The sequence below is a fragment of the Lithobates pipiens genome, unplaced genomic scaffold (genome assembly GCF_037356315.1).
Source record: "Lithobates pipiens isolate NorthernLeopardFrog02 unplaced genomic scaffold, aLitPip1_a1.2 Scaffold_8, whole genome shotgun sequence".
Classification (NCBI taxonomy): domain Eukaryota; kingdom Metazoa; phylum Chordata; class Amphibia; order Anura; family Ranidae; genus Lithobates; species Lithobates pipiens.
The window spans coordinates 568,654,017-568,679,641 of NW_027507903.1; the positions used below are offsets into that span (position 1 = coordinate 568,654,017).

A 25,625-nucleotide genomic window follows, 5' to 3' on the forward strand; every position below is an offset into this window, starting at 1 on the left:
ACTGATGCGCTTCCTGCTGCGCTAACGAGGCCAATTAGTGAAAGTGATATGTGTGTCATAGCTGGCCACCATACTTGGAAGCTGATGGCGGTGGCACATCTTTTTTTCCCTTTGGTTTTCTCTATTTTTCTCAAAACAAGGCAGCTAGTTTTCCCATATGGTCTAGCGGTTAGGATTCCTGGTTTTCACCCAGGCGGCCCGGGTTCCACTCCCGGTATGGGAAATGCAAGTCCTTTTAACGACCCGCACAATCCTAGTGCTGACACCTCAAAGCGGTTTTTCCATTGTAACCTCCAATCATTCCCTTGTTGTCAAAGTACCAAGGGTCAAAGCCAGGGATGCAGACAAGACAGGTCAAGCCGGGTCAGGACAGGAAATTAAATACTATCAGGAACACAGGAACTCACAGGGCAAGCTGAAGTTCATCCAGCAACTAATGGCTCATGCACGCGCTTTGGCGTACGTATATGCGCACTGGCACATGAATTTTCACACATGAATAATATCAGGATCACAGGAACTCACAGGGGAAGCTGAAGATCATCCAGCAACTAATGGCTTATGCTGCTAGCTTTAAATAGGCCACTGGGCACCAGAAATTGTCACGCATTGTGTGCGCTTTGGCGTACGCACATGCGTACTAGCACATGAAGTTTCTCGGCCGTTCTCGCTCTTCTGCACATTTGCATTGGCAAATATCTATGTGCCAATCTTCTGCAAACCATTCTCTGACAGAGACATCATCTTTTTTTTCCACACCTTTGAAAAAGCCCTTTTGAATTCCTCGGTGCTTTGTTCTTTCTGTGTGATGAAACTAAGGGAAGCATGTCACATAGATGGAAAATGCCTCTGTTGTTCCAGGATGAGTAGACATTGTATCTTGCAAGGTCTGTTGGATGCAGAGCTAAAGATTTTAGCTGGGTGGAATATGGTGGAAGGCAAAAGAGCACTGAAAGCTTGATCTTCCGGTCAATTTTCCATCCATATGGTTTCCTACAAGACCTAAGGGATGAAGAGTAGTGTTTTTCATAGATTAACTACCCCAAGGCTCACAAAATGGTTAGAGAGTAGTGCCCCGTGTGAGGATCGAACTCACGACCTTCAGATTATGAGACTGACGCGCTACCTGCTGCGCTAACGAGGCCAATTAGTGAAAGTGATATGTGTGTCATAGCTGGCCACCATACTTGGAAGCTGATGGCGGTGGCACATCTTTTTTTTCCCTTTGGTTTTCTCTATTTTTCTCAAACCAAGGCAGCTAGTTTTCCCATATGGTCTAGCGGTTAGGATTCCTGGTTTTCACCCAGGCGGCCCGGGTTCGACTCCCGGTATGGGAAATGCAAGTCCTTTTAACGACCCGCACAATCCTAGTGCTGAAACCTCAAAGCTGTTTTTCCATTGTAACCTCCAATCATTCCCTTGTTGTCAAAGTACCAAGGGTCAAAGCCAGGGATGCAGACAAGACAGGTCAAGCCGGGTCAGGACAGGAAATGAAATACTATCAGGAACACAGGAACTCACAGGGCAAGCTGAAGTTCATCCAGCAACTAATGGCTCATGCACGCGCTTTGGCGTACGTATATCCGCACTGGCACATGAATAATATCAGGATCACAGGAACTCACAGGGGAAGCTGAAGATCATCCAGCAACTAATGGCTTATGCTGCTAGCTTTAAATAGGCCACTGGGCACCAGAAATTGTCACGCATTGTGTGCGCTTTGGCGTACGCACATGCGTACTAGCACATGAAGTTTCTCGGCCGTTCTCGCTCTTCTGCACATTTGCATTGGCAAATATCTATGTGCCAATCTTCTGCAAACAATTCTCTGACAGAGACATCATCTTTTTTTTCCACACCTTTGAAAAAGCCCTTTTGAATTCCTCGGTGCTTTGTTCTTTCTGTGTGATGAAACTAAGGGAAGCATGTCACATAGATGGAAAATGCCTCTGTTGTTCCAGGATGAGTAGACATTGTATCTTGCAAGGTCTGTTGGATGCAGAGCTAAAGATTTTAGCTGGGTGAAATATGGTGGAAGGCAAAAAGCACTGAAAGCTTGATCTTCCGGTCAATGTTCCATCCATATGGTTTCCTACAAGACCTAAGGGATGAAGAGTAGTGTTTTTCATAGATTAAGGACCCCAAGGCTCACAAAATGGTTAGAGAGTAGTGCCCCGTGTGAGGATCGAACTCACGACCTTCAGATTATGAGACTGACGCGCTACCTGCTGCGCTAACGAGGCCAATTAGTGAAAGTGATATGTGTGTCATAGCTGGCCACCATACTTGGAAGCTGATGGCGGTGGCACATCTTTTTTTCCCTTTGGTTTTCTCTATTTTTCTCAAAACAAGGCAGCTAGTTTTCCCATATGGTCTAGCGGTTAGGATTCCTGGTTTTCACCCAGGCGGCCCAGGTTCGACTCCCGGTATGGGAAATGCAAGTCCTTTTAACGACCCGCACACTCCTAGTGCTGAAACCTCAAAGCTGTTTTTCCATTGTAACCTCCAATCATTCCCTTGTTGTCAAAGTACCAAGGGTCAAAGCCAGGGATGCAGACAAGACAGGTCAAGCCGGGTCAGGACAGGAAATGAAATACTATCAGGAACACAGGAACTCACAGGGCAAGCTGAAGTTCATCCAGCAACTAATGGCTCGTGCACGCGCTTTGGCGTACGTATATGCGCACTGGCACATGAATTTTCACACATGAATAATATCAGGATCACAGGAACTCACAGGGGAAGCTGAAGATCATCCAGCAACTAATGGCTTATGCTGCTAGCTTTAAATAGGCCACTGGGCACCAGAAATTGTCACGCATTGTGTGCGCTTTGGCGTACGCACATGCGTACTAGCACATGAAGTTTCTCGGCCGTTCTCGCTCTTCTGCACATTTGCATTGGCAAATATCTATGTGCCAATCTTCTGCAAACCATTCTCTGACAGAGACATCATCTTTTTTTTCCACACCTTTGAAAAAGCCCTTTTGAATTCCTCGGTGCTTTGTTCTTTCTGTGTGATGAAACTAAGGGAAGCATGTCACATAGATGGAAAATGCCTCTGTTGTTCCAGGATGAGTAGACATTGTATCTTGCAAGGTCTGTTGGATGCAGAGCTAAAGATTTTAGCTGGGTGGAATATGGTGGAAGGCAAAAGAGCACTGAAAGCTTGATCTTCCGGTCAATTTTCCATCCATATGGTTTCCTACAAGACCTAAGGGATGAAGAGTAGTGTTTTTCATAGATTAACTACCCCAAGGCTCACAAAATGGTTAGAGAGTAGTGCCCCGTGTGAGGATCGAACTCACGACCTTCAGATTATGAGACTGACGCGCTACCTGCTGCGCTAACGAGGCCAATTAGTGAAAGTGATATGTGTGTCATAGCTGGCCACCATACTTGGAAGCTGATGGCGGTGGCACATCTTTTTTTTCCCTTTGGTTTTCTCTATTTTTCTCAAACCAAGGCAGCTAGTTTTCCCATATGGTCTAGCGGTTAGGATTCCTGGTTTTCACCCAGGCGGCCCGGGTTCGACTCCCGGTATGGGAAATGCAAGTCCTTTTAACGACCCGCACAATCCTAGTGCTGAAACCTCAAAGCTGTTTTTCCATTGTAACCTCCAATCATTCCCTTGTTGTCAAAGTACCAAGGGTCAAAGCCAGGGATGCAGACAAGACAGGTCAAGCCGGGTCAGGACAGGAAATGAAATACTATCAGGAACACAGGAACTCACAGGGCAAGCTGAAGTTCATCCAGCAACTAATGGCTCATGCACGCGCTTTGGCGTACGTATATCCGCACTGGCACATGAATAATATCAGGATCACAGGAACTCACAGGGGAAGCTGAAGATCATCCAGCAACTAATGGCTTATGCTGCTAGCTTTAAATAGGCCACTGGGCACCAGAAATTGTCACGCATTGTGTGCGCTTTGGCGTACGCACATGCGTACTAGCACATGAAGTTTCTCGGCCGTTCTCGCTCTTCTGCACATTTGCATTGGCAAATATCTATGTGCCAATCTTCTGCAAACAATTCTCTGACAGAGACATCATCTTTTTTTTCCACACCTTTGAAAAAGCCCTTTTGAATTCCTCGGTGCTTTGTTCTTTCTGTGTGATGAAACTAAGGGAAGCATGTCACATAGATGGAAAATGCCTCTGTTGTTCCAGGATGAGTAGACATTGTATCTTGCAAGGTCTGTTGGATGCAGAGCTAAAGATTTTAGCTGGGTGAAATATGGTGGAAGGCAAAAAGCACTGAAAGCTTGATCTTCCGGTCAATGTTCCATCCATATGGTTTCCTACAAGACCTAAGGGATGAAGAGTAGTGTTTTTCATAGATTAAGGACCCCAAGGCTCACAAAATGGTTAGAGAGTAGTGCCCCGTGTGAGGATCGAACTCACGACCTTCAGATTATGAGACTGACGCGCTACCTGCTGCGCTAACGAGGCCAATTAGTGAAAGTGATATGTGTGTCATAGCTGGCCACCATACTTGGAAGCTGATGGCGGTGGCACATCTTTTTTTCCCTTTGGTTTTCTCTATTTTTCTCAAAACAAGGCAGCTAGTTTTCCCATATGGTCTAGCGGTTAGGATTCCTGGTTTTCACCCAGGCGGCCCGGGTTCGACTCCCGGTATGGGAAATGCAAGTCCTTTTAACGACCCGCACACTCCTAGTGCTGAAACCTCAAAGCTGTTTTTCCATTGTAACCTCCAATCATTCCCTTGTTGTCAAAGTACCAAGGGTCAAAGCCAGGGATGCAGACAAGACAGGTCAAGCCGGGTCAGGACAGGAAATGAAATACTATCAGGAACACAGGAACTCACAGGGCAAGCTGAAGTTCATCCAGCAACTAATGGCTCGTGCACGCGCTTTGGCGTACGTATATGCGCACTGGCACATGAATTTTCACACATGAATAATATCAGGATCACAGGAACTCACAGGGGAAGCTGAAGATCATCCAGCAACTAATGGCTTATGCTGCTAGCTTTAAATAGGCCACTGGGCACCAGAAATTGTCACGCATTGTGTGCGCTTTGGCGTACGCACATGCGTACTAGCACATGAAGTTTCTCGGCCGTTCTCGCTCTTCTGCACATTTGCATTGGCAAATATCTATGTGCCAATCTTCTGCAAACCATTCTCTGACAGAGACATCATCTTTTTTTTCCACACCTTTGAAAAAGCCCTTTTGAATTCCTCGGTGCTTTGTTCTTTCTGTGTGATGAAACTAAGGGAAGCATGTCACATAGATGGAAAATGCCTCTGTTGTTCCAGGATGAGTAGACATTGTATCTTGCAAGGTCTGTTGGATGCAGAGCTAAAGATTTTAGCTGGGTGGAATATGGTGGAAGGCAAAAGAGCACTGAAAGCTTGATCTTCCGGTCAATTTTCCATCCATATGGTTTCCTACAAGACCTAAGGGATGAAGAGTAGTGTTTTTCATAGATTAACTACCCCAAGGCTCACAAAATGGTTAGAGAGTAGTGCCCCGTGTGAGGATCGAACTCACGACCTTCAGATTATGAGACTGACGCGCTACCTGCTGCGCTAACGAGGCCAATTAGTGAAAGTGATATGTGTGTCATAGCTGGCCACCATACTTGGAAGCTGATGGCGGTGGCACATCTTTTTTTTCCCTTTGGTTTTCTCTATTTTTCTCAAACCAAGGCAGCTAGTTTTCCCATATGGTCTAGCGGTTAGGATTCCTGGTTTTCACCCAGGCGGCCCGGGTTCGACTCCCGGTATGGGAAATGCAAGTCCTTTTAACGACCCGCACAATCCTAGTGCTGAAACCTCAAAGCTGTTTTTCCATTGTAACCTCCAATCATTCCCTTGTTGTCAAAGTACCAAGGGTCAAAGCCAGGGATGCAGACAAGACAGGTCAAGCCGGGTCAGGACAGGAAATGAAATACTATCAGGAACACAGGAACTCACAGGGCAAGCTGAAGTTCATCCAGCAACTAATGGCTCATGCACGCGCTTTGGCGTACGTATATCCGCACTGGCACATGAATAATATCAGGATCACAGGAACTCACAGGGGAAGCTGAAGATCATCCAGCAACTAATGGCTTATGCTGCTAGCTTTAAATAGGCCACTGGGCACCAGAAATTGTCACGCATTGTGTGCGCTTTGGCGTACGCACATGCGTACTAGCACATGAAGTTTCTCGGCCGTTCTCGCTCTTCTGCACATTTGCATTGGCAAATATCTATGTGCCAATCTTCTGCAAACAATTCTCTGACAGAGACATCATCTTTTTTTTCCACACCTTTGAAAAAGCCCTTTTGAATTCCTCGGTGCTTTGTTCTTTCTGTGTGATGAAACTAAGGGAAGCATGTCACATAGATGGAAAATGCCTCTGTTGTTCCAGGATGAGTAGACATTGTATCTTGCAAGGTCTGTTGGATGCAGAGCTAAAGATTTTAGCTGGGTGAAATATGGTGGAAGGCAAAAAGCACTGAAAGCTTGATCTTCCGGTCAATGTTCCATCCATATGGTTTCCTACAAGACCTAAGGGATGAAGAGTAGTGTTTTTCATAGATTAAGGACCCCAAGGCTCACAAAATGGTTAGAGAGTAGTGCCCCGTGTGAGGATCGAACTCACGACCTTCAGATTATGAGACTGACGCGCTACCTGCTGCGCTAACGAGGCCAATTAGTGAAATTGATATGTGTGTCATTGCTGGCCACCATACTTGGAAGCTGATGGCGGTGGCACATCTTTTTTTCCCTTTGGTTTTCTCTATTTTTCTCAAAACAAGGCAGCTAGTTTTCCCATATGGTATAGCGGTTAGGATTCCTGGTTTTCACCCAGGCGGCCCGGGTTCGACTCCCGGTATGGGAAATGCAAGTCCTTTTAACTACCCGCACACTCCTAGTGCTGAAACCTCAAAGCTGTTTTTCCATTGTAACCTCCAATCATTCCCTTGTTGTCAAAGTACCAAGGGTCAAAGCCAGGGATGCAGACAAGACAGGTCAAGCCGGGTCAGGACAGGAAATGAAATACTATCAGGAACACAGGAACTCACAGGGCAAGCTGAAGTTCATCCAGCAACTAATGGCTCATGCACGCGCTTTGGCGTACGTATATGCGCACTGGCACATGAATTTTCACACATGAATAATATCAGGATCACAGGAACTCACAGGGGAAGCTGAAGATCATCCAGCAACTAATGGCTTATGCTGCTAGCTTTAAATAGGCCACTGGGCACCAGAAATTGTCACGCATTGTGTGCGCTTTGGCGTACGCACATGCGTACTAGCACATGAAGTTTCTCGGCCGTTCTCGCTCTTCTGCACATTTGCATTGGCAAATATCTATGTGCCAATCTTCTGCAAACCATTCTCTGACAGAGACATCATCTTTTTTTTCCACACCTTTGAAAAAGCCCTTTTGAATTCCTCGGTGCTTTGTTCTTTCTGTGTGATGAAACTAAGGGAAGCATGTCACATAGATGGAAAATGCCTCTGTTGTTCCAGGATGAGTAGACATTGTATCTTGCAAGGTCTGTTGGATGCAGAGCTAAAGATTTTAGCTGGGTGGAATATGGTGGAAGGCAAAAGAGCACTGAAAGCTTGATCTTCCGGTCAATTTTCCATCCATATGGTTTCCTACAAGACCTAAGGGATGAAGAGTAGTGTTTTTCATAGATTAACTACCCCAAGGCTCACAAAATGGTTAGAGAGTAGTGCCCCGTGTGAGGATCGAACTCACGACCTTCAGATTATGAGACTGACGCGCTACCTGCTGCGCTAACGAGGCCAATTAGTGAAAGTGATATGTGTGTCATAGCTGGCCACCATACTTGGAAGCTGATGGCGGTGGCACATCTTTTTTTTCCCTTTGGTTTTCTCTATTTTTCTCAAACCAAGGCAGCTAGTTTTCCCATATGGTCTAGCGGTTAGGATTCCTGGTTTTCACCCAGGCGGCCCGGGTTCGACTCCCGGTATGGGAAATGCAAGTCCTTTTAACGACCCGCACAATCCTAGTGCTGAAACCTCAAAGCTGTTTTTCCATTGTAACCTCCAATCATTCCCTTGTTGTCAAAGTACCAAGGGTCAAAGCCAGGGATGCAGACAAGACAGGTCAAGCCGGGTCAGGACAGGAAATGAAATACTATCAGGAACACAGGAACTCACAGGGCAAGCTGAAGTTCATCCAGCAACTAATGGCTCATGCACGCGCTTTGGCGTACGTATATCCGCACTGGCACATGAATAATATCAGGATCACAGGAACTCACAGGGGAAGCTGAAGATCATCCAGCAACTAATGGCTTATGCTGCTAGCTTTAAATAGGCCACTGGGCACCAGAAATTGTCACGCATTGTGTGCGCTTTGGCGTACGCACATGCGTACTAGCACATGAAGTTTCTCGGCCGTTCTCGCTCTTCTGCACATTTGCATTGGCAAATATCTATGTGCCAATCTTCTGCAAACAATTCTCTGACAGAGACATCATCTTTTTTTTCCACACCTTTGAAAAAGCCCTTTTGAATTCCTCGGTGCTTTGTTCTTTCTGTGTGATGAAACTAAGGGAAGCATGTCACATAGATGGAAAATGCCTCTGTTGTTCCAGGATGAGTAGACATTGTATCTTGCAAGGTCTGTTGGATGCAGAGCTAAAGATTTTAGCTGGGTGAAATATGGTGGAAGGCAAAAAGCACTGAAAGCTTGATCTTCCGGTCAATGTTCCATCCATATGGTTTCCTACAAGACCTAAGGGATGAAGAGTAGTGTTTTTCATAGATTAAGGACCCCAAGGCTCACAAAATGGTTAGAGAGTAGTGCCCCGTGTGAGGATCGAACTCACGACCTTCAGATTATGAGACTGACGCGCTACCTGCTGCGCTAACGAGGCCAATTAGTGAAATTGATATGTGTGTCATTGCTGGCCACCATACTTGGAAGCTGATGGCGGTGGCACATCTTTTTTTCCCTTTGGTTTTCTCTATTTTTCTCAAAACAAGGCAGCTAGTTTTCCCATATGGTATAGCGGTTAGGATTCCTGGTTTTCACCCAGGCGGCCCGGGTTCGACTCCCGGTATGGGAAATGCAAGTCCTTTTAACTACCCGCACACTCCTAGTGCTGAAACCTCAAAGCTGTTTTTCCATTGTAACCTCCAATCATTCCCTTGTTGTCAAAGTACCAAGGGTCAAAGCCAGGGATGCAGACAAGACAGGTCAAGCCGGGTCAGGACAGGAAATGAAATACTATCAGGAACACAGGAACTCACAGGGCAAGCTGAAGTTCATCCAGCAACTAATGGCTCATGCACGCGCTTTGGCGTACGTATATGCGCACTGGCACATGAATTTTCACACATGAATAATATCAGGATCACAGGAACTCACAGGGGAAGCTGAAGATCATCCAGCAACTAATGGCTTATGCTGCTAGCTTTAAATAGGCCACTGGGCACCAGAAATTGTCACGCATTGTGTGCGCTTTGGCGTACGCACATGCGTACTAGCACATGAAGTTTCTCGGCCGTTCTCGCTCTTCTGCACATTTGCATTGGCAAATATCTATGTGCCAATCTTCTGCAAACCATTCTCTGACAGAGACATCATCTTTTTTTTCCACACCTTTGAAAAAGCCCTTTTGAATTCCTCGGTGCTTTGTTCTTTCTGTGTGATGAAACTAAGGGAAGCATGTCACATAGATGGAAAATGCCTCTGTTGTTCCAGGATGAGTAGACATTGTATCTTGCAAGGTCTGTTGGATGCAGAGCTAAAGATTTTAGCTGGGTGAAATATGGTGGAAGGCAAAAAGCACTGAAAGCTTGATCTTCCGGTCAATGTTCCATCCATATGGTTTCCTACAAGACCTAAGGGATGAAGAGTAGTGTTTTTCATAGATTAAGGACCCCAAGGCTCACAAAATGGTTAGAGAGTAGTGCCCCGTGTGAGGATCGAACTCACGACCTTCAGATTATGAGACTGACGCGCTACCTGCTGCGCTAACGAGGCCAATTAGTGAAATTGATATGTGTGTCATAGCTGGCCAGCATACTTGGAAGCTGATGGCGGTGGCACATCTTTTTTTCCCTTTGGTTTTCTCTATTTTTCTCAAAACAAGGCAGCTAGTTTTCCCATATGGTCTAGCGGTTAGGATTCCTGGTTTTCACCCAGGCGGCCCGGGTTCGACTCCCGGTATGGGAAATGCAAGTCCTTTTAACTACCCGCACACTCCTAGTGCTGAAACCTCAAAGCTGTTTTTCCATTGTAACCTCCAATCATTCCCTTGTTGTCAAAGTACCAAGGGTCAAAGCCAGGGATGCAGACAAGACAGGTCAAGCCGGGTCAGGACAGGAAATGAAATACTATCAGGAACACAGGAACTCACAGGGCAAGCTGAAGTTCATCCAGCAACTAATGGCTCATGCACGCGCTTTGGCGTACGTATATGCGCACTGGCACATGAATTTTCACACATGAATAATATCAGGATCACAGGAACTCACAGGGGAAGCTGAAGATCATCCAGCAACTAATGGCTTATGCTGCTAGCTTTAAATAGGCCACTGGGCACCAGAAATTGTCACGCATTGTGTGCGCTTTGGCGTACGCACATGCGTACTAGCACATGAAGTTTCTCGGCCGTTCTCGCTCTTCTGCACATTTGCATTGGCAAATATCTATGTGCCAATCTTCTGCAAACCATTCTCTGACAGAGACATCATCTTTTTTTTCCACACCTTTGAAAAAGCCCTTTTGAATTCCTCGGTGCTTTGTTCTTTCTGTGTGATGAAACTAAGGGAAGCATGTCACATAGATGGAAAATGCCTCTGTTGTTCCAGGATGAGTAGACATTGTATCTTGCAAGGTCTGTTGGATGCAGAGCTAAAGATTTTAGCTGGGTGAAATATGGTGGAAGGCAAAAAGCACTGAAAGCTTGATCTTCCGGTCAATGTTCCATCCATATGGTTTCCTACAAGACCTAAGGGATGAAGAGTAGTGTTTTTCATAGATTAAGGACCCCAAGGCTCACAAAATGGTTAGAGAGTAGTGCCCCGTGTGAGGATCGAACTCACGACCTTCAGATTATGAGACTGACGCGCTACCTGCTGCGCTAACGAGGCCAATTAGTGAAAGTGATATGTGTGTCATAGCTGGCCACCATACTTGGAAGCTGATGGCGGTGGCACATCTTTTTTTTCCCTTTGGTTTTCTCTATTTTTCTCAAAAAAAGGCAGCTAGTTTTCCCATATGGTCTAGCGGTTAGGATTCCTGGTTTTCACCCAGGCGGCCCGGGTTCGACTCCCGGTATGGGAAATGCAAGTCCTTTTAACGACCCGCACAATCCTAGTGCTGAAACCTCAAAGCTGTTTTTCCATTGTAACCTCCAATCATTCCCTTCTTGTCAAAGTACCAAGGGTCAAAGCCAGGGATGCAGACAAGACAGGTCAAGCCGGGTCAGGACAGGAAATGAAATACTATCAGGAACACAGGAACTCACAGGGCAAGCTGAAGTTCATCCAGCAACTAATGGCTCATGCACGCGCTTTGGCGTACGTATATCCGCACTGGCACATGAATAATATCAGGATCACAGGAACTCACAGGGGAAGCTGAAGATCATCCAGCAACTAATGGCTTATGCTGCTAGCTTTAAATAGGCCACTGGGCACCAGAAATTGTCACGCATTGTGTGCGCTTTGGCGTACGCACATGCGTACTAGCACATGAAGTTTCTCGGCCGTTCTCGCTCTTCTGCACATTTGCATTGGCAAATATCTATGTGCCAATCTTCTGCAAACCATTCTCTGACAGAGACATCATCTTTTTTTTCCACACCTTTGAAAAAGCCCTTTTGAATTCCTCGGTGCTTTGTTCTTTCTGTGTGATGAAACTAAGGGAAGCATGTCACATAGATGGAAAATGCCTCTGTTGTTCCAGGATGAGTAGACATTGTATCTTGCAAGGTCTGTTGGATGCAGAGCTAAAGATTTTAGCTGGGTGGAATATGGTGGAAGGCAAAAGAGCACTGAAAGCTTGATCTTCCGGTCAATTTTCCATCCATATGGTTTCCTACAAGACCTAAGGGATGAAGAGTAGTGTTTTTCATAGATTAAGGACCCCAAGGCTCACAAAATGGTTAGAGAGTAGTGCCCCGTGTGAGGATCGAACTCACGACCTTCAGATTATGAGACTGACGCGCTACCTGCTGCGCTAACGAGGCCAATTAGTGTAAGTGATATGTGTGTCATAGCTGGCCACCATACTTGGAAGCTGATGGCGGTGGCACATCTTTTTTTCCCTTTGGTTTTCTCTATTTTTCTCAAAACAAGGCAGCTAGTTTTCCCATATGGTCTAGCGGTTAGGATTCCTGGTTTTCACCCAGGCGGCCCGGGTTCGACTCCCGGTATGGGAAATGCAAGTCCTTTTAACGACCCGCACAATCCTAGTGCTGAAACCTCAAAGCTGTTTTTCCATTGTAACCTCCAATCATTCCCTTGTTGTCAAAGTACCAAGGGTCAAAGCCATGGATGCAGACAAGACAGGTCAAGCCGGGTCAGGACAAGAAATGAAATACTATCAGGAACACAGGAACTTACAGGGCAAGCTGAAGTTCATCCAGCAACTAATGGCTCATGCACGCGCTTTGGCGTACGTATATCCGCACTGGCACATGAATAATATCAGGATCACAGGAACTCACAGGGGAAGCTGAAGATCATCCAGCAACTAATGGCTTATGCTGCTAGCTTTAAATAGGCCACTGGGCACCAGAAATTGTCACGCATTGTGTGCGCTTTGGCGTACGCACATGCGTACTAGCACATGAAGTTTCTCGGCCGTTCTCGCTCTTCTGCACATTTGCATTGGCAAATATCTATGTGCCAATCTTCTGCAAACCATTCTCTGACAGAGACATCATCTTTTTTTTCCACACCTTTGAAAAAGCCCTTTTGAATTCCTCGGTGCTTTGTTCTTTCTGTGTGATGAAACTAAGGGAAGCATGTCACATAGATGGAAAATGCCTCTGTTGTTCCAGGATGAGTAGACATTGTATCTTGCAAGGTCTGTTGGATGCAGAGCTAAAGATTTTAGCTGGGTGAAATATGGTGGAAGGCAAAAGAGCACTGAAAGCTTGATCTTCCGGTCAATGTTCCATCCATATGGTTTCCTACAAGACCTAAGGGATGAAGAGTAGTGTTTTTCATAGATTAAGGACCCCAAGGCTCACAAAATGGTTAGAGAGTAGTGCCCCGTGTGAGGATCGAACTCACGACCTTCAGATTATGAGACTGATGCGCTACCTGCTGCGCTAACGAGGCCAATTAGTGAAATTGATATGTGTGTCATAGCTGGCCACCATACTTGGAAGCTGATGGCGGTGGCACATCTTTTTTTCCCTTTGGTTTTCTCTATTTTTCTCAAAACAAGGCAGCTAGTTTTCCCATATGGTCTAGCGGTTAGGATTCCTGGTTTTCACCCAGGCGGCCCGGGTTCGACTCCCGGTATGGGAAATGCAAGTCCTTTTAACTACCCGCACACTCCTAGTGCTGAAACCTCAAAGCTGTTTTTCCATTGTAACCTCCAATCATTCCCTTGTTGTCAAAGTACCAAGGGTCAAAGCCAGGGATGCAGACAAGACAGGTCAAGCCGGGTCAGGACAGGAAATGAAATACTATCAGGAACACAGGAACTCACAGGGCAAGCTGAAGTTCATCCAGCAACTAATGGCTCATGCACGCGCTTTGGCGTACGTATATGCGCACTGGCACATGAATTTTCACACATGAATAATATCAGGATCACAGGAACTCACAGGGGAAGCTGAAGATCATCCAGCAACTAATGGCTTATGCTGCTAGCTTTAAATAGGCCACTGGGCACCAGAAATTGTCACGCATTGTGTGCGCTTTGGCGTACGCACATGCGTACTAGCACATGAAGTTTCTCGGCCGTTCTCGCTCTTCTGCACATTTGCATTGGCAAATATCTATGTGCCAATCTTCTGCAAACCATTCTCTGACAGAGACATCATCTTTTTTTTCCACACCTTTGAAAAAGCCCTTTTGAATTCCTCGGTGCTTTGTTCTTTCTGTGTGATGAAACTAAGGGAAGCATGTCACATAGATGGAAAATGCCTCTGTTGTTCCAGGATGAGTAGACATTGTATCTTGCAAGGTCTGTTGGATGCAGAGCTAAAGATTTTAGCTGGGTGGAATATGGTGGAAGGCAAAAGAGCACTGAAAGCTTGATCTTCCGGTCAATTTTCCATCCATATGGTTTCCTACAAGACCTAAGGGATGAAGAGTAGTGTTTTTCATAGATTAAGGACCCCAAGGCTCACAAAATGGTTAGAGAGTAGTGCCCCGTGTGAGGATCGAACTCACGACCTTCAGATTATGAGACTGACGCGCTACCTGCTGCGCTAATGAGGCCAATTAGTGAAAGTGATATGTGTGTCATAGCTGGCCACCATACTTGGAAGCTGATGGCGGTGCCACATCTTTTTTTCCCTTTGGTTTTCTCTATTTTTCTCAAAACAAGGCAGCTAGTTTTCCCATATGGTCTAGCGGTTAGGATTCCTGGTTTTCACCCAGGCGGCCCGGGTTCGACTCCCGGTATGGGAAATGCAAGTCCTTTTAACGACCCGCACACTCCTAGTGCTGAAACCTCAAAGCTGTTTTTCCATTGTAACCTCCAATCTTTCCCTTGTTGTCAAAGTACCAAGGGTCAAAGCCAGGGATGCAGACAAGACAGGTCAAGCCGGGTCAGGACAGGAAATCAAATACTATCAGGAACACAGGAACTCACAGGGCAAGCTGAAGTTCATCCAGCAACTAATGGCTCGTGCACGCGCTTTGGCGTACGTATATGCGCACTGGCACATGAATTTTCACACATGAATAATATCAGGATCACAGGAACTCACAGGGGAAGCTGAAGATCATCCAGCAACTAATGGCTTATGCTGCTAGCTTTAAATAGGCCACTGGGCACCAGAAATTGTCACGCATTGTGTGCGCTTTGGCGTACGCACATGCGTACTAGCACATGAAGTTTCTCGGCCGTTCTCGCTCTTCTGCACATTTGCATTGGCAAATATCTATGTGCCAATCTTCTGCAAACCATTCTCTGACAGAGACATCATCTTTTTTTTCCACACCTTTGAAAAAGCCCTTTTGAATTCCTCGGTGCTTTGTTCTTTCTGTGTGATGAAACTAAGGGAAGCATGTCACATAGATGGAAAATGCCTCTGTTGTTCCAGGATGAGTAGACATTGTATCTTGCAAGGTCTGTTGGATGCAGAGCTAAAGATTTTAGCTGGGTGGAATATGGTGGAAGGCAAAAGAGCACTGAAAGCTTGATCTTCCGGTCAATTTTCCATCCATATGGTTTCCTACAAGACCTAAGGGATGAAGAGTAGTGTTTTTCATAGATTAAGGACCCCAAGGCTCACAAAATGGTTAGAGAGTAGTGCCCCGTGTGAGGATCGAACTCACAACCTTCAGATTATGAGACTGACGCGCTACCTGCTGCGCTAACGAGGCCAATTAGTGAAAGTGATATGTGTGTCATAGCTGGCCACCATACTTGGAAGCTGATGGCGGTGGCACATCTTTTTTTTCCCTTTGGTTTTCTCTATTTTTCTCAAAACAAGGCAGCTAGTTTTCCCATATGGTCTAGCGGTTAGGATTCCTGGTTTTCACCCAGGCGGCCCGGGTTCGACTCCCGGTATGGGAAATGCAAGTCCTTTTAACGACCCGCACACTCCTAGTGCTGAAACCTCAAAGCTGTTTTTCCATTGTAACCTCCAATCATTCCCTTCTTGTCAAAGTACCAAGGGTCAAAGCCAGGGATGCAGACAAGACAGGTCAAGCCGGGTCAGGACAGGAAATGAAATACTATCAGGAACACAGGAACTCACAGGGCAAGCTGAAGTTCATCCAGCAACTAATGGCTCATGCACGCGCTTTGGCGTACGTATATGCGCACTGGCACATGAATTTTCACACATGAATAATATCAGGATCACAGGAACTCACAGGGGAAGCTGAAGATCATCCAGCAACTAATGGCTTATGCTGCTAGCTTTAAATAGGCCACTGGGCACCAGAAATTGTCACGCATTGTGTGCGCTTTGGCGTACGCACATGCGTACTAGCACATGAAGTTTCTCGGCCGTTCTCGCTCTTCTGCACATTTGCATTGGCAAATATCTATGTGCCAATCTTCTGCAAACCATTCTCTGACAGAGACATCATCTTTTTTTTCCACACCTTTGAAAAAGCCCTTTTGAATTCCTCTGTGCTTTGTTCTTTCTGTGTGATGAAACTAAGGGAATCATGTCACATAGATGGAAAATGCCTCTGTTGTTCCAGGATGAGTAGACATTGTATCTTGCAAGGTCTGTTGGATGCAGAGCTAAAGATTTTAGCTGGGTGGAATATGGTGGAAGGCAAAAGAGCACTGAAAGCTTGATCTTCCGGTCAATGTTCCATCCATATGGTTTCCTACAAGACCTAAGGGATGAAGAGTAGTGTTTTTCATAGATTAAGGACCCCAAGGCTCACAAAATGGTTAGAGAGTAGTGCCCCGTGTGAGGATCGAACTCACGACCTTCAGATTATGAGACTGACGCGCTACCTGCTGCCAGGGCCAGATTAACAGCATCATGGGCCTGGTGCTGAGGATTTTGGTGGGCCTTTTTTACGGAAACAAAATGAAAATGCAAAAATGTTTTGCTAAAACAAATTAAATATACTTTCACCAGTAATATCGGCCGTGCAGCCTTTGAGCAGCAGGAACACCCCCAATACCACCTGCTATGCGGTCTCTCAACAGCAGCAACATAGGAGACCACATTTCCAAACTGCCATTCAGGGAGATCCCCCCCTTCCCAAAAAAAAAAAGAGGGGGGATGTAGTCTCGGGTTGATGGGGAAATAGGTGGCGGGGGGTGATTTTTCAGGCAAATGGCACTTAGCACTTAAAATCATCCTGACGCTATGCTTGATATGGCATCGGGATGATCAAATTCCATTATTTCTATTACTACATTGTAATATATAGTGAAATAGTTCAACTCACCATGATGCATTATCAGTGGGAACCTGAGCTTGTCACTTCCCACCAGATGCAGTGTGTCGCTTGCCACCATTGCCTGCTGCCAGATGCCACCCGCAGCCTGCCACCAGATACAGTGTGCCACTTGCCACCAGCAGCCTGTCACCAGATACAGTGTGCCACTGGCAGCCTGCCACGAGATACAGTGTGCCACTTGCCACCAGATACAGTGTGCCACCAGATACAGTGCCACTAGCAGCCTGCCACCAGATACAGTGTGCCACTTGCCACCAGATACAGTGTGCCACTTGCCACCAGCAACCTGACACCAGATACGGTGTGCCACTTGTCACAAGCAGCATGCCAGATAGTGTGCCACTTGCTACCAGCAGCATGCCACCAGATTAAAGCGGGATTCCACCCTAAAGTGGAACCTCTGCTGATCGGAACCCCCCCCCCATCCGGTGTCACAATTGACACCTTTCAGGGGGGAGGGGGGTATTTTCACCCACTTCCGGGCATAGACTCCCACGGGAGTCTACGCCATTTCCTGCCCTGCCGCGCTGTCTGCTGGGACACACACGGGTCCCAGTGACAGCGCGGAGATTTCCTATTGCGCGGCGCAGCTCGCGCAGTAGGGAACCGGGAAGTGAAGCCGATTCGCTTTACTTCCTGATTCCCTCACCTAGAATGGTGGCGGCAGCAGCCGAGGCACGAGCGGTCGATCGGCCTCGGCATCGCTGGAACCCGGGACAGGTGAGTGTCCATTTATTAAAAGTCAGCAGCTGTAGTATTTATAGCTGCTGGCTTTTAATATTTTTTTGGGGCGGAATCCCTCTTTAAGTGTGCCACTTGCCACCAGCAGTCTGCCACCAGATACAGTGTACCACTTGTCACAAGCAGCCTGCCACCAGATAGTGTGCCACTTGCCACCAGCAGCATGCCACTTGCCACCAGCAACCTGCCACCAGATACGGTGTGCCACTTGTCACAAGCAGCATGCCAGATAGTGTGCCACTTGCCACCAGCAGCATGCCACCAGATACAGTGTGCCACTTGCCAACAGCAGCCTGCCACCAGTTACAGTGTGCCACTTGCCACAAGCAGCCTGCCACCAGTTACAGTGTGCCACTTGCCACAAGCAGCCTGCCAGATATAGTGTGCCACTTGCCACAAGCAGCATGCCAGATACAGTGTGACACTTGCCACCAGCAGCATGCCAGATACAGTGTGCCACTTGCCACAAGCAGCCTGCCACCAGTTACAGTGTGCCACTTGCCACAAGCAGCCTGCCACCAGTTACAGTGTGCCACTTGCCACAAGCAGCCTGCCAGATATAGTGTGCCACTTGCCACAAGCAGCATGCCAGATATAGTGTGCCACTTGCCACAAGCAGCATGCCAGATACAGTGTGCCACTTGCCACAAGCAGCATGCCAGATACAGTGTGACACTTGCCACCAGCAGCATGCCAGATACAGTGTGACACTTGCCACCAGCAGCATGTCACCAGATACAGTGTGCCACTTGCCACAAGCAGCCTTCCACCAGATACAGTGTGCCACTTGCCACAAGCCGCCTTCCACCAGATACAGTGTGCCACTTGCCACAAGCCGCCTTCCACCAGATACAGTGTGCCACTTGCCACAAGCAGCCTGCCACCAGATACAGTGTGCTACTTGCCACAAGCAGCCTGCCACCAGATACAGTGTGCTACTTGCCATCAGCAGCCTGCCACCAGCAGCAGTGTACCACCAGATACAGTGTGCCACTTGCCACAAGCAGCATGCCAGATACAGTGTACCACTTGACACAAGCAACATGCCACCAGATACAGTGTGCCATTTGCCACAAGCAGCCTGCCATCAGATACAGTGTGCCACTTGCCACCAGCAGCATGCCAGATACAATGTGCCACTTGCCACCAGCAGAATGTCACCAGATACAGTGTGCCACTTACCACCAGCAGCCTGTCACCAGATACAGTGTGCCACTTGCCACCAGCAGTGTGCCACCAGATACAGTGTGCCACTTGCCACCAGCAGTGTGCCATCAGCAGCCTTCCACCAGATAGTGTGCTACTTGCCACCAGCAGCAGTGTGCAACCAGCAGCCTTCCACAATATAGTGTGCTACTTGCCTTCAGCAGCCTGCCACCAGATACAGTGTGCCACTTGCCACCAGCATGCAACCAGATACAGTGTGCCACTCGCCACCCACAGCCTGTCACCAGATACAGTGTGCCACTTACCACCAGCAGCCTGCCACTGCCTCCAAGACTCTCCCCAATTGGATAGAAGAGACAGGGCCTGCATAGTCAATCAAATCCCTGGAGCCCCCACCCCTCCTGAGCTGGGATGGTATGGCTGTATGCCAGGAGTTTTGTTTAGACCAAGTTGTACAGGGTTGTGTGTGCAAGCTTTTGGGCTCACACTGGTGTGCTGCAGTTGGCTGCACTGCTCATGTATCTGCAGTTTTAGCTGCAGTCCTATTGATTTATATCAGGTTGCAGGTTTTTGCTGCATTTTCTGACAGTGTGCCAAAGATGCAGCATGCAGGAATTTTGGTGCGCTTTCAGAAAATGCAGAAAAAACAAACAACCTAATAGAAATCTATAGGACTGGGGGTAAAACGCAGGAAAACTGTGGATACACCAGCAATGGGCCAAAACACAGCAAATCAGTGTGAACCACCTAAAAGCACAAGGGGCCACCAAGCACTGCCACAGGCTGATGACACAATTCTAAACACTTTGGCTGCAGTTATAACAGCTACTGCTGGAGAAAAAAGTTAAAAACGAGGGAAAGGGATATAAGAAACCAGTCACTGAGCTCACATGTGGACGGTCCCTGGAGGCTCATCACTCAGAGATATCCTGTTCACCTTCTATCTGCCGGTGTTTCCCACCCACACGGCTCCTTCACTGCACAGACTTCACAGAGGGGGAGGGGAAAGGCAGAGCCAACTCAGCCTCTCCCATTTGTGTAGGGGGGGAACTGTGCACTGTGACATTGTAATAACCACAGTGAGCAAACACAGATGCAGCCAGACACCCCTACATTTACACACACTTCTCCTGTCCCATAGAAGTTTATGGACAGGAAAAAAAAAAATCGGGCTTATGCTGCTGGCTGGGTGGGCCTATTTTAAGGCAGGGGCTTGGTGCTGCAGCTCCATCAGCCCCTATGTTAATCCGGCCCTGCCTGCTGCGCTAACGAGGCCAATTAGTGAAAGTGATATGTGTGTCATAGCTGGCCACCATACTTGGAAGCTGATGGCGGTGGCACATCTTTTTTTCCCTTTGGTTTTCTCAATTTTTTTCAAAACAAAGCAGCTAGTTTTCCCATATGGTCTAGCGGTTAGGATTCCTGGTTTTCACCCAGGCGGCCCGGGTTCGACTCCCGGTATGGGAAATGCAAGTCCTTTTAACGACCCGCACACTCCTAGTGCTGAAACCTCAAAGCTGTTTTTCCATTGTAACCTCCAATCATTCCCTTCTTGTCAAAGTACCAAGGGTCAAAGCCAGGGATGCAGACAAGACAGGTCAAGCCGGGTCAGGACAGGAAATCAAATACTATCAGGAACACAGGAACTCACAGGGCAAGCTGAAGTTCATCCAGCAACTAATGGCTCATGCACGCGCTTTGCCGTACGTATATGCGCACTGGCACATGAATTTTCACACATGAATAATATCAGGATCAAAGGAACTCACAGGGGAAGCTGAAGATCATCCAGCAACTAATGGCTTATGCTGCTAGCTTTAAATAGGCCACTGGGCACCAGAAATTGTCACGCATTGTGTGCGCTTTGGCGTACGCACATGCGTACTAGCACATGAAGTTTCTCGGCCGTTCTCGCTCTTCTGCACATTTGCATTGGCAAATATCTATGTGCCAATCTTCTGCAAACCATTCTCTGACAGAGACATCATCTTTTTTTTCCACACCTTTGAAAAAGCCCTTTTGAATTCCTCGGTGCTTTGTTCTTTCTGTGTGATGAAACTAAGGGAAGCATGTCACATAGATGGAAAATGCCTCTGTTGTTCCAGGATGAGTAGACATTGTATCTTGCAAGGTCTGTTGGATGCAGAGCTAAAGATTTTAGCTGGGTGGAATATGGTGGAAGGCAAAAGAGCACTGAAAGCTTGATCTTCCGGTCAATGTTCCATCCATATGGTTTCCTACAAGACCTAAGGGATGAAGAGTAGTGTTTTTCATAGATTAAGGACCCCAAGGCTCACAAAATGGTTAGAGAGTAGTGCCCCGTGTGAGGATCAAACTCACGACCTTCAGATTATGAGACTGACGCGCTACCTGCTGCGCTAACGAGGCCAATTAGTGAAAGTGATATGTGTGTCATAGCTGGCCACCATACTTGGAAGCTGATGGCGGTGGCACATCTTTTTTTCCCTTTGGTTTTCTCTATTTTTCTCAAAACAAGGCAGCTAGTTTTCCCATATGGTCTAGCGGTTAGGATTCCTGGTTTTCACCCAGGCGGCCCGGGTTCGACTCCCGGTATGGGAAATGCAAGTCCTTTTAACGACCCGCACACTCCTAGTGCTGAAACCTCAAAGCTGTTTTTCCATTGTAACCTCCAATCTTTCCCTTGTTGTCAAAGTACCAAGGGTCAAAGCCAGGGATGCAGACAAGACAGGTCAAGCCGGGTCAGGACAGGAAATCAAATACTATCAGGAACACAGGAACTCACAGGGCAAGCTGAAGTTCATCCAGCAACTAATGGCTCGTGCACGCGCTTTGGCGTACGTATATGCGCACTGGCACATGAATTTTCACACATGAATAATATCAGGATCACAGGAACTCACAGGGGAAGCTGAAGATCATCCAGCAACTAATGGCTTATGCTGCTAGCTTTAAATAGGCCACTGGGCACCAGAAATTGTCACGCATTGTGTGCGCTTTGGCGTACGCACATGCGTACTAGCACATGAAGTTTCTCGGCCGTTCTCGCTCTTCTGCACATTTGCATTGGCAAATATCTATGTGCCAATCTTCTGCAAACCATTCTCTGACAGAGACATCATCTTTTTTTTCCACACCTTTGAAAAAGCCCTTTTGAATTCCTCGGTGCTTTGTTCTTTCTGTGTGATGAAACTAAGGGAAGCATGTCACATAGATGGAAAATGCCTCTGTTGTTCCAGGATGAGTAGACATTGTATCTTGCAAGGTCTGTTGGATGCAGAGCTAAAGATTTTAGCTGGGTGGAATATGGTGGAAGGCAAAAGAGCACTGAAAGCTTGATCTTCCGGTCAATTTTCCATCCATATGGTTTCCTACAAGACCTAAGGGATGAAGAGTAGTGTTTTTCATAGATTAAGGACCCCAAGGCTCACAAAACGGTTAGAGAGTAGTGCCCCGTGTGAGGATCGAACTCACGACCTTCAGATTATGAGACTGACGCGCTACCTGCTGCGCTAACGAGGCCAATTAGTGAAATTGATATGTGTGTCATAGCTGGCCACCATACTTGGAAGCTGATGGCGGTGGCACATCTTTTTTTCCCTTTGGTTTTCTCTATTTTTCTCAAAACAAGGCAGCTAGTTTTCCCATATGGTCTAGCGGTTAGGATTCCTGGTTTTCACCCAGGCGGCCCGGGTTCGACTCCCGGTATGGGAAATGCAAGTCCTTTTAACTACCCGCACACTCCTAGTGCTGAAACCTCAAAGCTGTTTTTCCATTGTAACCTCCAATCATTCCCTTGTTGTCAAAGTACCAAGGGTCAAAGCCAGGGATGCAGACAAGACAGGTCAAGCCGGGTCAGGACAGGAAATGAAATACTATCAGGAACACAGGAACTCACAGGGCAAGCTGAAGTTCATCCAGCAACTAATGGCTCATGCACGCGCTTTGGCGTACGTATATGCGCACTGGCACATGAATTTTCACACATGAATAATATCAGGATCACAGGAACTCACAGGGGAAGCTGAAGATCATCCAGCAACTAATGGCTTATGCTGCTAGCTTTAAATAGGCCACTGGGCACCAGAAATTGTCACGCATTGTGTGCGCTTTGGCGTACGCACATGCGTACTAGCACATGAAGTTTCTCGGCCGTTCTCGCTCTTCTGCACATTTGCATTGGCAAATATCTATGTGCCAATCTTCTGCAAACCATTCTCTGACAGAGACATCATCTTTTTTTTCCACACCTTTGAAAAAGCCCTTTTGAATTCCTCGGTGCTTTGTTCTTTCTGTGTGATGAAACTAAGGGAAGCATGTCACATAGATGGAAAATGCCTCTGTTGTTCCAGGATGAGTAGACATTGTATCTTGCAAGGTCTGTTGGATGCAGAGCTAAAGATTTTAGCTGGGTGGAATATGGTGGAAGGCAAAAGAGCACTGAAAGCTTGATCTTCCGGTCAATTTTCCATCCATATGGTTTCCTACAAGACCTAAGGGATGAAGAGTAGTGTTTTTCATAGATTAAGGACCCCAAGGCTCACAAAATGGTTAGAGAGTAGTGCCCCGTGTGAGGATCGAACTCACGACCTTCAGATTATGAGACTGACGCGCTACCTGCTGCGCTAATGAGGCCAATTAGTGAAAGTGATATGTGTGTCATAGCTGGCCACCATACTTGGAAGCTGATGGCGGTGCCACATCTTTTTTTCCCTTTGGTTTTCTCTATTTTTCTCAAAACAAGGCAGCTAGTTTTCCCATATGGTCTAGCGGTTAGGATTCCTGGTTTTCACCCAGGCGGCCCGGGTTCGACTCCCGGTATGGGAAATGCAAGTCCTTTTAACGACCCGCACACTCCTAGTGCTGAAACCTCAAAGCTGTTTTTCCATTGTAACCTCCAATCTTTCCCTTGTTGTCAAAGTACCAAGGGTCAAAGCCAGGGATGCAGACAAGACAGGTCAAGCCGGGTCAGGACAGGAAATCAAATACTATCAGGAACACAGGAACTCACAGGGCAAGCTGAAGTTCATCCAGCAACTAATGGCTCGTGCACGCGCTTTGGCGTACGTATATGCGCACTGGCACATGAATTTTCACACATGAATAATATCAGGATCACAGGAACTCACAGGGGAAGCTGAAGATCATCCAGCAACTAATGGCTTATGCTGCTAGCTTTAAATAGGCCACTGGGCACCAGAAATTGTCACGCATTGTGTGCGCTTTGGCGTACGCACATGCGTACTAGCACATGAAGTTTCTCGGCCGTTCTCGCTCTTCTGCACATTTGCATTGGCAAATATCTATGTGCCAATCTTCTGCAAACCATTCTCTGACAGAGACATCATCTTTTTTTTCCACACCTTTGAAAAAGCCCTTTTGAATTCCTCGGTGCTTTGTTCTTTCTGTGTGATGAAACTAAGGGAAGCATGTCACATAGATGGAAAATGCCTCTGTTGTTCCAGGATGAGTAGACATTGTATCTTGCAAGGTCTGTTGGATGCAGAGCTAAAGATTTTAGCTGGGTGGAATATGGTGGAAGGCAAAAGAGCACTGAAAGCTTGATCTTCCGGTCAATTTTCCATCCATATGGTTTCCTACAAGACCTAAGGGATGAAGAGTAGTGTTTTTCATAGATTAACTACCCCAAGGCTCACAAAATGGTTAGAGAGTAGTGCCCCGTGTGAGGATCGAACTCACGACCTTCAGATTATGAGACTGACGCGCTACCTGCTGCGCTAACGAGGCCAATTAGTGAAAGTGATATGTGTGTCATAGCTGGCCACCATACTTGGAAGCTGATGGCGGTGGCACATCTTTTTTTTCCCTTTGGTTTTCTCTATTTTTCTCAAAACAAGGCAGCTAGTTTTCCCATATGGTCTAGCGGTTAGGATTCCTGGTTTTCACCCAGGCGGCCCGGGTTCGACTCCCGGTATGGGAAATGCAAGTCCTTTTAACGACCCGCACACTCCTAGTGCTGAAACCTCAAAGCTGTTTTTCCATTGTAACCTCCAATCATTCCCTTCTTGTCAAAGTACCAAGGGTCAAAGCCAGGGATGCAGACAAGACAGGTCAAGCCGGGTCAGGACAGGAAATGAAATACTATCAGGAACACAGGAACTCACAGGGCAAGCTGAAGTTCATCCAGCAACTAATGGCTCATGCACGCGCTTTGGCGTACGTATATGCGCACTGGCACATGAATTTTCACACATGAATAATATCAGGATCACAGGAACTCACAGGGGAAGCTGAAGATCATCCAGCAACTAATGGCTTATGCTGCTAGCTTTAAATAGGCCACTGGGCACCAGAAATTGTCACGCATTGTGTGCGCTTTGGCGTACGCACATGCGTACTAGCACATGAAGTTTCTCGGCCGTTCTCGCTCTTCTGCACATTTGCATTGGCAAATATCTATGTGCCAATCTTCTGCAAACCATTCTCTGACAGAGACATCATCTTTTTTTTCCACACCTTTGAAAAAGCCCTTTTGAATTCCTCTGTGCTTTGTTCTTTCTGTGTGATGAAACTAAGGGAATCATGTCACATAGATGGAAAATGCCTCTGTTGTTCCAGGATGAGTAGACATTGTATCTTGCAAGGTCTGTTGGATGCAGAGCTAAAGATTTTAGCTGGGTGGAATATGGTGGAAGGCA

The 25,625-nt window shown here is 46.9% G+C and overlaps 16 non-coding genes across 16 annotated transcripts; all 16 read left to right on the top strand.

The window, feature by feature from the left end:
- The first annotated feature begins 1,265 nt into the window (after nucleotides 1-1,265).
- TRNAE-UUC (transfer RNA glutamic acid (anticodon UUC)) lies at nucleotides 1,266-1,337 on the top strand. Its single transcript has one exon. It is a non-coding gene; the product is annotated as a tRNA-Glu (tRNA).
- A 2,140-nt stretch (nucleotides 1,338-3,477) lies between these two features.
- On the top strand, nucleotides 3,478-3,549 carry TRNAE-UUC (transfer RNA glutamic acid (anticodon UUC)). The gene has a single exon. It is a non-coding gene; the product is annotated as a tRNA-Glu (tRNA).
- A 1,026-nt stretch (nucleotides 3,550-4,575) lies between these two features.
- On the top strand, nucleotides 4,576-4,647 carry TRNAE-UUC (transfer RNA glutamic acid (anticodon UUC)). Its single transcript has one exon. It is a non-coding gene; the product is annotated as a tRNA-Glu (tRNA).
- A 1,042-nt stretch (nucleotides 4,648-5,689) lies between these two features.
- On the top strand, nucleotides 5,690-5,761 carry TRNAE-UUC (transfer RNA glutamic acid (anticodon UUC)). The gene has a single exon. It is a non-coding gene; the product is annotated as a tRNA-Glu (tRNA).
- A 2,140-nt stretch (nucleotides 5,762-7,901) lies between these two features.
- On the top strand, nucleotides 7,902-7,973 carry TRNAE-UUC (transfer RNA glutamic acid (anticodon UUC)). Its single transcript has one exon. It is a non-coding gene; the product is annotated as a tRNA-Glu (tRNA).
- Nucleotides 7,974-10,111: 2,138 nt separating this feature from the next.
- TRNAE-UUC (transfer RNA glutamic acid (anticodon UUC)) lies at nucleotides 10,112-10,183 on the top strand. Its single transcript has one exon. It is a non-coding gene; the product is annotated as a tRNA-Glu (tRNA).
- A 1,041-nt stretch (nucleotides 10,184-11,224) lies between these two features.
- TRNAE-UUC (transfer RNA glutamic acid (anticodon UUC)) lies at nucleotides 11,225-11,296 on the top strand. Its single transcript has one exon. It is a non-coding gene; the product is annotated as a tRNA-Glu (tRNA).
- A 1,027-nt stretch (nucleotides 11,297-12,323) lies between these two features.
- TRNAE-UUC (transfer RNA glutamic acid (anticodon UUC)) lies at nucleotides 12,324-12,395 on the top strand. The gene has a single exon. It is a non-coding gene; the product is annotated as a tRNA-Glu (tRNA).
- A 1,027-nt stretch (nucleotides 12,396-13,422) lies between these two features.
- Nucleotides 13,423-13,494, top strand: TRNAE-UUC (transfer RNA glutamic acid (anticodon UUC)). Its single transcript has one exon. It is a non-coding gene; the product is annotated as a tRNA-Glu (tRNA).
- A 1,041-nt stretch (nucleotides 13,495-14,535) lies between these two features.
- On the top strand, nucleotides 14,536-14,607 carry TRNAE-UUC (transfer RNA glutamic acid (anticodon UUC)). Its single transcript has one exon. It is a non-coding gene; the product is annotated as a tRNA-Glu (tRNA).
- Nucleotides 14,608-15,649: 1,042 nt separating this feature from the next.
- TRNAE-UUC (transfer RNA glutamic acid (anticodon UUC)) lies at nucleotides 15,650-15,721 on the top strand. The gene has a single exon. It is a non-coding gene; the product is annotated as a tRNA-Glu (tRNA).
- Nucleotides 15,722-20,382: 4,661 nt separating this feature from the next.
- Nucleotides 20,383-20,454, top strand: TRNAE-UUC (transfer RNA glutamic acid (anticodon UUC)). Its single transcript has one exon. It is a non-coding gene; the product is annotated as a tRNA-Glu (tRNA).
- Nucleotides 20,455-21,495: 1,041 nt separating this feature from the next.
- TRNAE-UUC (transfer RNA glutamic acid (anticodon UUC)) lies at nucleotides 21,496-21,567 on the top strand. The gene has a single exon. It is a non-coding gene; the product is annotated as a tRNA-Glu (tRNA).
- Nucleotides 21,568-22,608: 1,041 nt separating this feature from the next.
- Nucleotides 22,609-22,680, top strand: TRNAE-UUC (transfer RNA glutamic acid (anticodon UUC)). Its single transcript has one exon. It is a non-coding gene; the product is annotated as a tRNA-Glu (tRNA).
- A 1,041-nt stretch (nucleotides 22,681-23,721) lies between these two features.
- TRNAE-UUC (transfer RNA glutamic acid (anticodon UUC)) lies at nucleotides 23,722-23,793 on the top strand. Its single transcript has one exon. It is a non-coding gene; the product is annotated as a tRNA-Glu (tRNA).
- Nucleotides 23,794-24,835: 1,042 nt separating this feature from the next.
- TRNAE-UUC (transfer RNA glutamic acid (anticodon UUC)) lies at nucleotides 24,836-24,907 on the top strand. The gene has a single exon. It is a non-coding gene; the product is annotated as a tRNA-Glu (tRNA).
- Nucleotides 24,908-25,625: the final 718 nt, after the last annotated feature.